We start from the raw sequence: 14,033 nt of genomic DNA, 5'->3' as shown, positions 1-14,033 counted from the left end.
CATCCGACCCCTGCCCGTTTCCCAAAGGGGCCTGCGAGGTTATTCAGGGAGCCGAGGTCAGCCCCTTGCCCAGCCCTGACCAGTGGAACTTTCCGCGTTTATGGAAATGTCTCGTATCGGTGCTGTCAAATCCAGTAGCTCCCTAGCACTCCAGCTGTTCAAAATGTGCAACTGAGGGATTTTTAATTTCATTTCGTTTTACGAATTTGAGTTCAAATTACCGCGTGTGGCTAGTAGCTTTAGTCAGGGACCATCACTCCTTTATCAGCTCCCTTCCACGCAATTGTTCTGGAAAAGATCAGATAAATTAGTTGACAGTGAGAAGCATGTAACCAACCACCTTAACCCTCCTCCACCAGCTTCAGGGCCTCATGGCAGAGGAACTGGTGCCCAGGATCCCTCGTGGGTTTCCGAGGGCCAGAAAGCTCCCCAGCACCTCCAGGCGGTCTTCTGTGAAGTCACCTCCCGAGGTTCAAGTCTTCTAGGGAGCCAGATCTCCCCCAATCCTGCTGCGGGGACCATACGGCCCACCCCCCAGTGGGGATGGGAAAGTAGTCTAGTGTCTCCCACCTCCAAATCCCAGGGAATCCTACTTCTTTCTGATTCCCCCACAGTCCCAAAGTCAAGGAGGTCACTTAACCTTTAATCTGGCCCCTGCCTGCCAGCAGGTCAAAGGTCACTGCCAAGTCCTGCCAGGTTTCACTTTAACTGCAGTGGGGCTCGATGTGACTGTGCTGGGCAGGCTGACCCCCGCCCCGTACCCCCCACCCCCACCTCTCTCGGCATCAGCCGTGTGGAGGGAATGCTGCAGAATGCTGTGGACCCAAGGAGGAGGCCAACACAGCAAGCAGAGGGAGCCTCCCACACTGACTGTCCCCACAGCCCAGAGCCAGCAAGGTGCAAATGGCCCAAAGGATCCCTGTGCCTCCTACCCCACCCCACTGCCCTGGTCTGGCTCTCTAAACCCCAAGGAGTGGCTGACAGGGTACAGGAGGGTGAAAGGGACAGGCAGTGGGTCTGGGATAGTGCAGTCGTGGATGCTGGGAGAACAGGGTTCTGACCCCAGTTGGCCACTGCATACCTTGTGTAGAGCACATGTCTCTGTGTCTCAGTTTCCCCCAGCTATACATGGCACTTCATGGTAACTGTCTCGGCTGCCTTAAAAGGTTGCTGTGGGGTTCGAATCAGATAACAGATGCTCATTCATTAATCCATTCATTCATTAAATGTTTATTAAGAACTTGCCTGGAACGGGACAATCCGCTTTCTCAGTGGCAGCAAAAAGATCAAGAAGGACCCCCACGGGAGTGCCTGCCCATCTTAGACACCAAACACTGGCAATAAATTGCACAGACAGGCTTGGCACCAGCCTCTCCTAACCTGTGGGAGAGGAGGCCAGCTCAGGGGAGGAGAAGGAGGAGGAGGAGGAGGAGGAGGAGGAGGAGGAGGAGGAAAAAGGGGGGACACAGGAGGGGGCAGGGAGGAGTGTACTGCCAAGTGGGGGACAGAGGAAGAGGGGCAAAGAGGAGGAGGCTGGCTCACGGCTGGCCTCCTCAGGCCCCAGGAGCTCAGTGGTGGGCTGATGGTTCAGACAGTGCCAGACCCGGTTTCTCCCGGAAGCTGCCAGGGCATGGTCAAGCAGGGGGTGACTCAGTAGCCCACATCTGCCCGGCTGGCTCAGGGCTGCTCGGCACCGTCTTTTCAGATTCTTGCCTCCATCTGCTCTCACTTCCTCACCCCCGGCTCTCCATCACTTTCTCACCCCCGGCTCTCCATCACTTTCTCCTGTACCAGCCTTTTCCCAGTCCCAGTGATGAGTATTTGGGAATGGTGAAGGCTGCAGAAAACCCTCCAAGAAGGCCCCCAGAGGAAACAATCTCCCCATTTTGGGCTCAGGCTTCCCTGGAGCCTTTCCCTCCAGCAGGGATTCCACCAAGAGAGCCTGTAGCAGCCTTGCCTGATGGTACCTTCCAGGCAGATGAGGGGCTGGGCTCCAGTGAGAGGGCAGGGTTCTCTAACCAGGGGCGGGCGCTGTGTCAGGGCTCCTGGGTGGGGTGGGTAGGGGACCAGCCTATGCGGTCAGAATGGGCTGGAACCACAGGACCAGAAATAATAGAGTGGACAAGGCAAGCAAAGACGGTGTGGAGCAAACCTAATCCTGGCCCGGAGGTGGCTAGCATGCTGTCTCTCTGACAGAGACGGGTGCATCGAGCCTGATGCCCCAAAATACAGACTCGATCCTGTCTTGTTACTTTTCTCTCGTCGGGCTGGGAATGTCCCAAACCCATAAATCATGTTTCCTCTTCATCTGACACCCTCCCCATAAGAGGGTTGCATAAGAGGTTTATCCCTGAGAGCTTGATCTGCGCTTACTGGGCACCTGCCAGCCCATGGGCCCAGCCTGCCGGGAGGGAGGCAGGGCACCAGGTCCTCCCCGCCATCCTGAGTGGCCTGCTTGGCCAGTCTGGGCCCCAGTTCTACCGGTTAGTGAGCTGGGCCTCCTGGGCATACAGTGTTTGGAGAAGCTCAAGGGCAATTTTCCATGCGACTTGGCAAACATCGTTCTCCACCTCCTCATCACTTTCTGGGACGTGCACAGACTCAGAATCCCTCCCTCTGGATGTTCAGCTGAGACTGTTGGCACAGATGGAAGTAGATGGAGGTTCAGCAGCTGATGTGGGACCTAGTGAGGTCCTGCTGCCCGACTCTCCACTTGCCTCCCTGCCCAGATGGTTCCAGCTGGAGGTCAGCCAGTCAGTGATGTGGGCTGAGCACATCCTGTGGGCAGAGCCGGGGGCTCAGTGGGTGCTGGTCGCCTTTTGTTTTGCCTGCCCATCGCCCCTTTCCCCTTATTCTGGCAAAAAGCATTCCAGTTCTGAATCACCCACCTGTGGTCCGATTCCTGTAGGTCCCATCGCCAGAAGTTAGCACCTGGCCCAGGCCTGGCCAGTAAGAGGTTTCACTCCCACCCCAACCCGGCCACAGCCACTGGTGCAGGGATCAGTGTCAGGACTTTTGTTGTGGTGGGAGGAGAGAAAACTCTCTGCTCGTACCACATAGGAATCTGCTGGTGTGGGAGGCGAGCCGAGGCCTCAAGATCCCTTGAGCTCTGAGAGCGTCCATGTCCATGCCTGCAACTGTCCAGCTATGGAAGCACCTACATTTCCTTTTTGCCTAAATTAATTTGAGTTGGTTTTCTGTCACTTGGACCTAAGAGTGCTGGCTGAAGTGGAAAGAAGATGGTGCAGGGAGAAATAAAGAGGGGAAGTGAAATGGTTTCTACTTTCAGAAAGGCCCCAGGCTGAGGGGAAACATGGTTTCCATTCTTGGGTATCTGAACACATGGCCTTCCATTTCCTAAACCATTGAGTGTGTGTGTGAATCATTCAGAAATGCTCTTATACTTTTTATTTCTCTGTCAAGTAATACATAATGGGGAGTTTACAAAAAAAAAAAAAAGAGGAAAAAAGGAAGGAAGGTCACTCCTATATCACTATTGGCTTCTATTTGTCTTCAGTATGCTTAAAAATGGGAGTAGAGTCATAGGGTATACAGCACTTTGGTCCACTTTTCCTCCCACTTAGCAGAACATGGTGATCTTTTTTAGGAACGTATAAAGGAAATGATTAGGGCGTAAGTTTTGTGACACAACCGAACCCACATGCATCTCACTGTCTAACCTCCCATCTTGTTTCAGAAAGAGGCACAGGAGCCCATCTGTGGACACGCGTGGTGATTTTTCTTCATCGTGTCATCCTTGGAGAGAATCTGAGAAGCGGAGCATTCCTTCATTCCCTCGCCCAGTGAGCAAATGTTTGGGTGCCTCGAACGTGCCAGGCACTGAACGATGCGCTTCGGGCCTGACTAGACATGGTCTCTCCTCCCATGGAGCTCACAGGACAGCGAGGAAACGTCATTCGCCAGATACTCCCCAAACGTGAGCTGTGACAGGTGCTACAAGGATGTGACATAGGACGATTTGACCCACTCTGAGAAAATGGAGTTTGGGCTGGAATCTAAAGGATGGAAAGGTGTTCCCCAGGCCAAGGGAGGAAAGGGCGCACTTCGTTACAGGGGAACAGCTGGAGTGGCTGGCTGTGGCGTGGGATTGGATGAAGTCGCTGTGGCTGCTGTGCAGGCAGGAAGAGCGTGTGTCACGGGACATGAGGGCAGGTGACCTAGGGCTTTGGGAGCCACGCTAATGAGTTCTGACTTGATCCTGAGGGTGAAGGGAAGCCACTGAAGTTTCCCCAAGCTGGTGTGTGTGTGTGTGACACGACTAGGTCTGTGCTCTGCAAAGGTCACGTGGCTGCATTGTGAGGAATGAGCCAAAATGGGCTCAGGTGCCCAGAGCAGGTAGGTGGCTATTGCACTAGTTGGGATGTGAAAGGTCGGGGTACCTTGCATCAGGATAAAGATGTAGGAAGTGGGCGGGGGGGGGGGGGCGGTTAAAGAAGCATTTAGGAGATAAAATCAGCAGAACTCGGTAACCAATGGGACGCGAGGAGTGCGAGAAAGAGAATGTGTGTGGGTTTGTCCCGGGCTTGGGCTTGCTCATCTGGGCGGGTGGAGCTTAAGTGTTCAGGCTTAGACGTACTGAGTTGGAGGAACCTTTAAGATGTTCAAAAAAGAGATGTCAGGTAGGCAGTTGGATGTCTCAGTCAGGAGCTCGGAGATAATATGCGTGAGTCATTTGCAAATTGTGTGAACCGATCTGTGAACCGACCAGCTGGTGTGGGTTCTAGTCCCAGCTTCATTGATCAAATCACTGCCTGGCCCTGGGACTCTCTCTCGATGGGGGGGGGGGGGTGTGGGGGGGACCAAAGCTCCCTCCAGCTGTAACATTCTCTAAATCTGTGAGCCTATGAGGATGAAGCATTGCCCAAGCCTCCCTGAATCGTCCCTCCCCACCCCCTCCCCCCGACAAAACCCGGGAAAGAAGTGTCCTGGCTCTCTTAGACTGGCCATTGGGAAGTTCTCATTGTGACCTTGGCTGTCCCTTCCCTGGTCAGATGGAAGAGACCATCCCGAGCATCCTGGGAATGCAAGAGCGAACTACCTAAGCTGCTGGCACACAGCGACACGGAGCCTCTGAGGAAGGTTAAGGTCAAAAGCGTGAACCGTGGAACAAGGAGATTTCCAGGCCCTCGGGGGCACGGTCCCCCAAGGGTTTCCTCTGCTTCCTTGCCCTCAGTCTGGTGTCTCCTGAACTTTCTGCTCTCTGTACTCTTTCCAGAAATGTGTTGCTGGGTTTCCATGCTATGTTTGCTAATTTCACAAATGACCCAGTTCCTGATGATGTCCCAGGTTCTGTCGACCTTTCTTGGCCAAAGTAACCCGTGGACTGGTGTCTTCCTGGAACTGTCTGCCACCCACCTCTCTCTCTCCAGGGTCCTGGCCGAGAGCTAAGAAGCGTTCATTCAGAGTTCACTATCAAGGTGTGTTACGTGCTTAGGTGCCAGAGATACGAGAAGAGCAAAGCCCAATCCTGGCCCCAGAGGAACCTTCCTTCTCATTGGTTTTGAAGTATGGTCTGGACTATTTTCCCCTAAATTTTATTACCAGCCTCTCACCGCAGTAAAGCCTCTTTTTGGCTCACTTCACTTAGCTTTGGAGTTTGTCCCAAAGATCACTGATACCGGTGATTATCATTTACTGAGGGATTTTTTTCTCTATCAGCCTTGATGTCGAGCACTACACTTTCTTGATCCCATTTAATCCTGGAAAACAACAATCTGTGTCTCCCACTTTACTCTTGATGACCTGAAAGGGAAGAAGTCACTCACCCGAGTGCCAGTCACCGGGATGTGAGCCCAGAAGTCGTCTGACTTGAAAATGCCACATTCTCACCGCTGCACCCCCTTTGTCGGGATGGTTGAGTGTTTCTCACCTGAGAAGCGGGTATTAGCCACAAAGTGCCAGTTTAATTCGATGAGGCCTCAGGTGTGCAGGAGCCCTGTCCTATTTCAGCCCTCATCCCCGAACACCTGGAACAGTGCCTGGCAAATATTTGTTGAATCACCTGGAATGAGTGAAACACTTTGAGAACCCCCTTCCCCACCCGCTGTCCTCAGGCACAGTTTTGGCAGCCAGTAACTGCGGTGTGTCCGGGGCACTGACAACCCGATGAGGGTGGATCTCAGCTGGGGGCTCGGGGTGCCCGCCAGGTTAAAGGCCAAAGCAGTAGTTCGTTAAGCCATTAGTAAGCGGGGAGGTACTTGCATTCCTCAGATATGTTTGAATTTCTTCCTTTTACCCCAAGGAGCCTAGCTCTGTGCCAACACTTTTCATTTGCCAGTGACCTTTATTAAAGGCAAAAGGTTTTTTAGCAAATAATGAAGCAACACTTTGAGAAGAAAAGAGTAAACTGAAGCAAAGTTCATTATTTTCTAAATTTGCTTTTCTGCTGTGAGGTGTTGCATGTGGCTATTTCCAAAGACTGGCCGGCCCTTGGGGTCAAAGCCACCCTCCCTCGTCCACACCGACTCCCTCCGCTTGGACTCTTGGGGCCCGTCCAGCCGCATCCACCAGGTCACAATTCTCACCCTGGCCCCTGGGTCTTTGTCCTTATGGTTCTCTCAATGGAATCGAATCTCCTTTGCCTTTCTCCTGAAGGGTGAGATTTATTCATCCTTCAAATTTGAGGAAAACTTCAGTGCCCTCCCCTGCGCTCTCATGCACCATCTGCAGTCAGTGCTTTTCTTCTGTATTCTTTGTGACACCGGTCACAGCACACACCAGTTCTTCTTGTCTTTACCCCACGTGCTTCCTACCCAGACACCCCCAGCTGCCCTCGCCTCCCCGGCAACAAGCATAGAGAGAGCCTGGCCCGAGCTGGCTATCCTCAATAGCATTGTGGTCAATTGCTTTACCACCTTAGCAAATAGTTGCAGAACCGCCTCCTGAGTGCCTGGTGTGTGCCAGGCTTCGAATGCGTGTGGTTCGCAATCCTGGCAACAACCTCGTGGAGTAGGTTTGATGATGCCTGCTTTAAAGAAAAGGGAGCTGGAGCTCGGAGAGGTTCAGTGTTCAGTAACTTGTCAAAGGACACACATTCAGAAAGAGGCCGAGCAGGCCTTGAGGACTCACAAGCCTGCCTCTCTTTCCTGCAAGCTCCCCGGCTTCAAGTCGGCCCCCAAAACCTCTGACATCTCCAAATCCTAAACTCTGTAACTCAAAAGAACTCAGCTGTGTGGCCTTAGATAAAGCCCTTGAGCCTGCTTTGTCTCACTTTTGTCAAGTGTAGGATGGAAGAGGGGATGGGCCATGTGAAATCCAAGGTGCATGATCGTGTAGGGGTGGCGTAATTGCACAAATTAGGACAGGATGGAACCTGAGACAAAGAACCCTGGACCATAACTTAGCGAGAGTCTGTGGGTATTTTCTAAACCGTGGACACCTGCAGAGCCTCTGTGAGTGTGTACAGATCCCATACATGCCTCCAGGCTCCTGTGAGTGTGCACACAGCCCGTGAGGGGTCCAGATCGTGCATGTGCAAAGAGCTCCTGGGTCTGCCAAACCTGCGGGCGTGCCAGGCCGGTAGGGTTGTTTACTTTGTGGAATCAATTATCTCCTGCCTCTTCTAGGCTGGTCTCCCCTCAGGAGAGATGAACCCTAAGCCGGTTCCCCAGGAGGTGAGTCAACAGCCTTTGAGATGCTCTTCCCAGGCTTGGCCTGGCCATCCCTGCTTTCTGGGGCCTGTGGAGGCCTCACCAGTGGGGCGAGCCTTCCCCAAGCAGAGTGCTTTCTGCTGCTGCCCTCCAGCTGCCCCCCCCCGCCCCACCCCAAGCTGCTGCTCAGGTGGTAGAGCCCTGTTTCCAAGAGCAATAGCCTAAGGTGGAAGGTAGACACGGCTGGCTGTCCCCACCCCGAGGAGTGAGCCTGTCAGCAGCAGATGGGGACGCTGGGATTATCAGCAGGGAAGCACCTTGCAAAGGCTAACGGGGCTACAGGGTCGTAATTCTATGTTTGCAATTTAAAAATCACATAGACGGTGAGAGTGAGGAAGAAAACTGAGAGACCGAAAGAAAAGTGCAAAGAGGTGGGATCCTCACAACCAGGGGTGGGGATGAATTCCTCCCAGGTTACCCCGACTCCTGCCCCAGGACACTCTGGGATTAGCTACTCCTGACCAGTCAGAAGCCAGTGAGGGCTCAGGCACCCCATGCCCACCCCAAAGCCTGCTCAGGACCCCTGTTCTTGCACGACAATGGGCCTGGCCAGCCCCAGTGAGGGCACAAGGGAGGGACACAGGCCCTGTGGCTGATGGTCCCTCCCTCTGGCCTGGCGCCCCCAGGGTTGATACGGAGAGGGTCTCGGGCTGCGGCTGGAGCAGGACCCCTGGGAAAGAAAGGCGTTTGATGTCAAAGCCAGATTTGCTGCGAGAAATAAAACTTCGCAGGAATTCAGGAGGAGACGCCTCATCTGGCTTCCTTCCTTTGGGGCCTGGTCTAGGAAAAAACCTGGAGTCAGAAAGCTCCAAAAAAGCTCCTCATCTTCAGACACCCCGCTTCCCTCCACCCTGCTCCTCCTAGTCGGGGTGCTCCCCGTCTGCCCCACTCTGTCCTAGCCCTGGCTTCCCTACCATGGGGGCCTCATCACCTGCTCAGACTCGAGGCCCCTGACAAGGTCCCCACCCCTGCAGCCCCTGCCCAGACTGGGCTGTGGTACAGGGGGAGCCCAGCCACTTCTTCCCCCCTAGGGCTTGCAAACCCCAGCACCTCAGAGGAGGAGGGAAGGGAGAGAAGAGGGCCTGGGGGACCCTCCCTGGGTCTGTACTCTAGACAGTCCATGAAAAGCATGCAAATGCAGTGCAAAAAATAGCATGCAAATCAGCACATCTTCCACCTTTTCATCCTCCGTCCCTCCACCCTCGCCCCAAGGTCCCATGATCCTTTAGGCCGTGAACCGGGCAGGCTGGCTTACCCTCCCCACCTATCAGCCTCAGGCAACCTTCCTTCTGCTTTCTCTCCCCCACCTCTTACCCCATCCTTCCTCATCCTTACCCGACCCCCAACCCCGACCCCACCGGGGCACTGCCTGACATCTGGTAGTTTGAGAAACAAGATGTTTGCTACTTTGGCTGTGGCCCCTACAGGAGGGGCCTCTTCTGTGGGTTCGACCTTAAAACAGTGATGCGGGAAGGATGAGAGAGGGGATGCCTCCCCTGTGAATCCATCCTCAGCCTCAGACTTATCCTCGGCTCTTTGCCAGAAAGTCCAGAGACTGTCCAGACAGGGAGTGGCAAGGGGGGGTCTCGACTTCGGGAGGGTCACCAGGCTGAACCCCTATTATTATGATCACTTTATCCTGAGGAAGGAGCCCCAGGAGCCCGGAGAGTGGGATTCATGGTAAAGAGGCGGAGTGGAGACAGATCGTACTCATCATTTCACAGTGGATACACACACCAAAAAGTCACCTTGGACACCTTAGCTATTTACAACTTTTATTTGTCAAACCCCACAAAAACCAAAAAACAAAAAACAAAAAACAAACAAAAAACAAACAAAACCCAAAAAACAGGAAGCGGCAGCAGAGTGGGTATCAGCCTCCTAGAGCTGATAGCTAAATTTAGCACTTAGCATTTGGAGAGTTAAATGTAAAGCAAGTGCTCGAAGCTACCTACACTGGTTCCTCAGCGAGCTGCCGTGGGTCCTGCGCCCACAGGGAGCTATCTCGGGCTGCCCAAGGGGGGAAGGATAAGGAGCTCTGCACCCCGTTCTCAAAGTGCCTGGCTGGGGTACCGGCTCCGAGCCTGACCCCTGCTGTACTCGCTCAGCCAGGCCCTGCCTCCTCTCCAGCCCCGTCCCTGAACTGGAAGGAAGCCCCCACACCTACCGCCTTCCCAAACTTGGCCCAGGCTCAAACCCGGCCTGACACAGCAAGCGGGCTAGGGAGGAAGCCTGGCCACCCGTTAGCCTGCCTCGGCCTGGGACAGGAAATGCTTCAGCCAGGTTCAAAGGCTCTGTAGCCAAGGGAAGGAAGCCACGTGAAGTGGGTCCCCAGGGCAGGCCAAGGCCTTCCAGACGGTGGGATAAATAAGAATGCCAGGCCTGGAGGCTTGGGGATAGGGTCACAGACCCTTGGCATGGCTGGGCCACCAAGTCCAGGGTGACAGTGAGAGGCACCCAGATCGGACCCTGTATCCGGAACCTCTGGATGACCTGTGGCTCCCACACCGGCCACATCTTCTTCGTGGCCTGGCTTCCAGGGCTGGGAGGCAAGTGGCTCTAAGTGATCCTCCCCTCGGAATGTTGTTCCTCTGGCAACAAATAGAACCCTACCCACAAACGCCAGGAATGAAATTCTCTCTTCCTGGCAAAGCCCTTCATGAGCAGAGACTCTGCAGTGGAGCTTGGTGCCCACCCTCCAACTGACGTCTAACTCTGGTCCTTTGGGCTGACCGCCAAGTCCCTTTATCTGTTTGTGCTCAGGAAAGACCACGCTGGGCTCAAAGGCATCTTGATAAAGTCAGGCACCGTGGTCTCCCCGCTGGGCCACATGGGCGGCCTCCTGGACCTGCCCAGACAGGGACTCCCAGGGAACCTGGCTTCCTCCCCACACCTGACTTCTGCTCCCTCCCCGAGAAGGAGCCAGCTCCCCCCCACCCCCCAGCTCCCACCCTGTGCCCTTTGCTAATGTCTGTGCCTACCCTGTTCAGTTAGTAGACCGGCCACATGTTACAGACAAGAAAACAGAGGCCTACACAGCTCCAGTATCCTGTTCAAGGCCTCGATGCCAGTGAAGGACACAACCAGAACTGGAATCCAGGTTTGACAGGACTCCTTAGGGAACTTTGACTCCATCATCCCAAATGCTCCTATGTCATAGTGGCCAAAGTAAGCCCACCAAGTGAGGACTACACTGACCTTTTTTTTCTCTTTCTTTTTCTTTTTGAGATTTTATTTATTTATTTATTTATTTATTTATTTATTTATTTGAGAGAGAGAGAGAGAGTGAAAGAGAGAGAACAAGTGGTGGGGAGAGGCAGAGGGAGAAGGAGAAGCAGGTTCCCCACTGAGCAGTGAGCCCAATGTGGGACTTGATCCCAGGACCCAGAGACCTGGAGCCAAAGGCAGACCCTTAGTCCACTGGTCCACCCAGGCGCCCTTGACCTTTCTTTATTTTTTTTTGACTGTGGACACATTATGGGCAACATCACATCACATCAGTGGCAACAATAAGGTAAGTGTCCCTGAAAGACACCTCTTAAAGTTCACTGGGGGCAAACTCCTCCTCCGTTCAACCCTCTCCATAACCCTTCCCTGTCTGGTTATAGCTTCTTATCACAGGACTCTAAGATTTTTTAGTCCTTTGGCCTCTTCAGTGGGGCAACAGATGTCAGGGAATTATCTTGCCCGCCTCTCCCTTCTCTTTGGGACCAGAGTGCTTGAACCATCTCCTTGATGCAGCTATTCATTCTGACAGAAGGGGGGAAGTAGGGAGCTGAGTGGAGAATTGGGGCAAAGGGAATGAGACTGTATTCTACTGTGGTAGGTGTATCTCCAGCCATAAATTCATTCCAGATGAAGTAATACCACTTACCTTTTATTTGTAGGCAGATTGGAGATGTCGCCACTGACAGATGTCACCCTGACAGCAGCACAATCCATGGGGGTATCAGAGAGCAGCTCTCCGAGCACCTGGACTATCTCATGGGCCAACTCTGGAGATCTCTAGCCAACAGATTCACACCCAGCCCGCTGGCCATCCCCAGCCTTCCACTCCCAGACTCCCTGGCTCCACAAGGAATCCTTGGTCCTGGAGAGCTTCACCAGAACGTGGAGATCCTGGCTTTAATATCCTACCCAATATTTTAGTCGAGCCTTGTGGAAAATAGCAGGAAAATTAGAGGGGTATAAGGATCATATTCTTGACCTTAAAAATTCTCCAATCTCGCATATATTGCTGGTGGAAGTATAAAATTGGTACAACCTGTAAAACTTTTTGAGAAATCTACTAAAGGTAAACATAAGCCTACTTAGCAATGCCACTTCTTGTATATAAATAATAGAAATCAGTGCTTCTGCTCACCACAGGGCAGGCACAAAAATGTTCATTGTCGTTCTATTCATAATAGATCCAAGCGGGAAATAACCCAAATGTGCATCAATAGGAAAATGGATAAGTGAGCTGATTATGTATATATACAATTAATATATATAATTTTATATATTTGTTTTATATTATTTATATTATGTTACATATATGACATATACATATGTGTGTGTATATATATAAAAAACATTTGCTATATGGCATTGCATATGCTGTACAGCAATTAAAAAGAGTAAACTGCTACATTTAGCATCAAGCATGAACCTCACAGACATTCTGTTGAGCAAAAGAAGCCAGACACAAAAGAGTACTTACCACATGATTCCATTTCTGTGAAGGTCAAGAACAGGCAAGGTAAAATATAGCAGCAACCTCTTCCCCGGGGGAAGAGTGTTTTCTGGGAGAGTGCATGAGAAAGCTCCGGGGTGCTGGAAATGCTATGTTTATCCAAGTTGAGGTTTTACAAGTGTATATGTATATTACATATGTAAAAATTCATCTGGCTGTACACTCAAGACTTGTAAACTTTAGTATATAAGTTACATCCACCACCTACCCTCCTCAAAAGAAAAAAAAAAAAAAAAAACCTCCAAAAAGAAGGCAACCAAAATACTAGATGACATTGTATTGGCTGGTTTTGTTCTTTGTTTCTGACTAATTTCACCGCTGGGAAAAATCCTCTGGCTGGCACAAGTCTCACTTAAGTCCACCTCGTTATAAATGAATATTAATTCACCTGGCCAGGTAGAGAGTAAATCCGAGATGGCTTCCTGTGAGCGTGTGTGCATGTGTGCGCACGGATGAGTGTGTGTGCGCGCACACGTGTGTGGGTTGTATTATATTCAGTAGGATGATGAATCCCCAGGGGGCAGGGATCGTATGTGTCACATTCCCCTTCACACTGTACCACCCACAGAGATTGAGTTCGACAAAATTTATTGTGTGCCTACTATGTGCCATCCTCTATTCTGGGGCCTGCGGAGATAGCAATAAAATAGACAAAAGTCTCAGTTCTGTGACACCGATCAAGATTCTGGATTAATAGGATGAAGGAAAAGATCATTTTCGGATTCTTTCCAGCTTGCTCTGGGATCTGGGGCAGGCCTTACCTCCTCCGGTGTTTGCCTTTTCCAACAAAGAACCCCCAGCGGCTCCTCTGTGGGCTGGAAAGGGGATGGGATCTGTGCCAGCAGGTCAGAGTATCACAGTCATGTCACCAATCAACAGCTTGCAAATGGCTAACCATGGTTTCAGCCAATATTTGAGGTACCAACGACTCCCCAGAGCAGTAAGGGACAGTCTCTAAGATGTCAGGTCGTTAGGGAGGCAAGAGCAATGAAAGGTTCGTGAGCTCCCGAGCAGACACGTTTCATCTGATCCCTGGTCCTACCGCCTCCTCTCTGGGTCACTGTGGGCAGATCGCTGAATCCTCTGAGCCTCTTTTTTCTCGTCTGTAAATAGGATCGTCATATCTGCCTCCCAGGGCTATTTGTATGGATGAAATGAGATCCATCAGTGCTTTTGTGGCACACGGTGATTGGGAAATTCGCCATAGCTATTAAAATTAATTGGAGAGAAAGAACATTCACGTCCAAATTGGATAGTTCATCCGCCTCCTACTCCAACCTAAAGTCTACTTGTTCCCACTCCTCAGCCTTGCACACAGCTCTTCAAACTCCTACACCCTCTGCCAAACCCGGATACTTCCCACCTTCAAAACCAGAGACGTGCCGTCTTGAGCAAGGCATCCCAAACTGACTCGTTCCTCCGTGGCAAGTACCCCCGCTCCAGACCTCCACGTCTCTGCTGCCAGTGGAAAGCTGTTCTCATGGTTGAACTCCCTTGTTTTCCCATCAGACAAGGGGACGCTTGTGGGCAGGGGCTGTGTCTCCCGGTCAGGCGAGGATCCCGACACCAGCCACTGTGGAGTCCTTGACGTGTGGCCTGCAGAAGCCAAGTTTCAGTCCAGGGGCAGG

At 52.2% G+C, this 14,033-nt stretch overlaps 1 long non-coding RNA gene across 1 annotated transcript; it reads right to left on the bottom strand.

Moving 5' to 3' along the window:
* Window positions 1-96: 96 nt before the first annotated feature.
* On the bottom strand, window positions 97-5,927 carry LOC121495919. The gene is made up of 3 exons (XR_005989076.1): window positions 5,787-5,927; window positions 1,082-1,170; window positions 97-288 (listed from the first exon to the last, which is right to left on the bottom strand). It is a non-coding gene; the product is annotated as an uncharacterized LOC121495919 (long non-coding RNA).
* Window positions 5,928-14,033: the final 8,106 nt, after the last annotated feature.

The sequence above is a fragment of the Vulpes lagopus genome, chromosome 1 (assembly GCF_018345385.1).
Source record: "Vulpes lagopus strain Blue_001 chromosome 1, ASM1834538v1, whole genome shotgun sequence".
NCBI lineage: Eukaryota > Metazoa > Chordata > Mammalia > Carnivora > Canidae > Vulpes > Vulpes lagopus.
The sequence above is the reverse complement of the archived record's forward strand: the minus strand, read 5'-3'. Positions and strand labels throughout refer to the sequence as shown.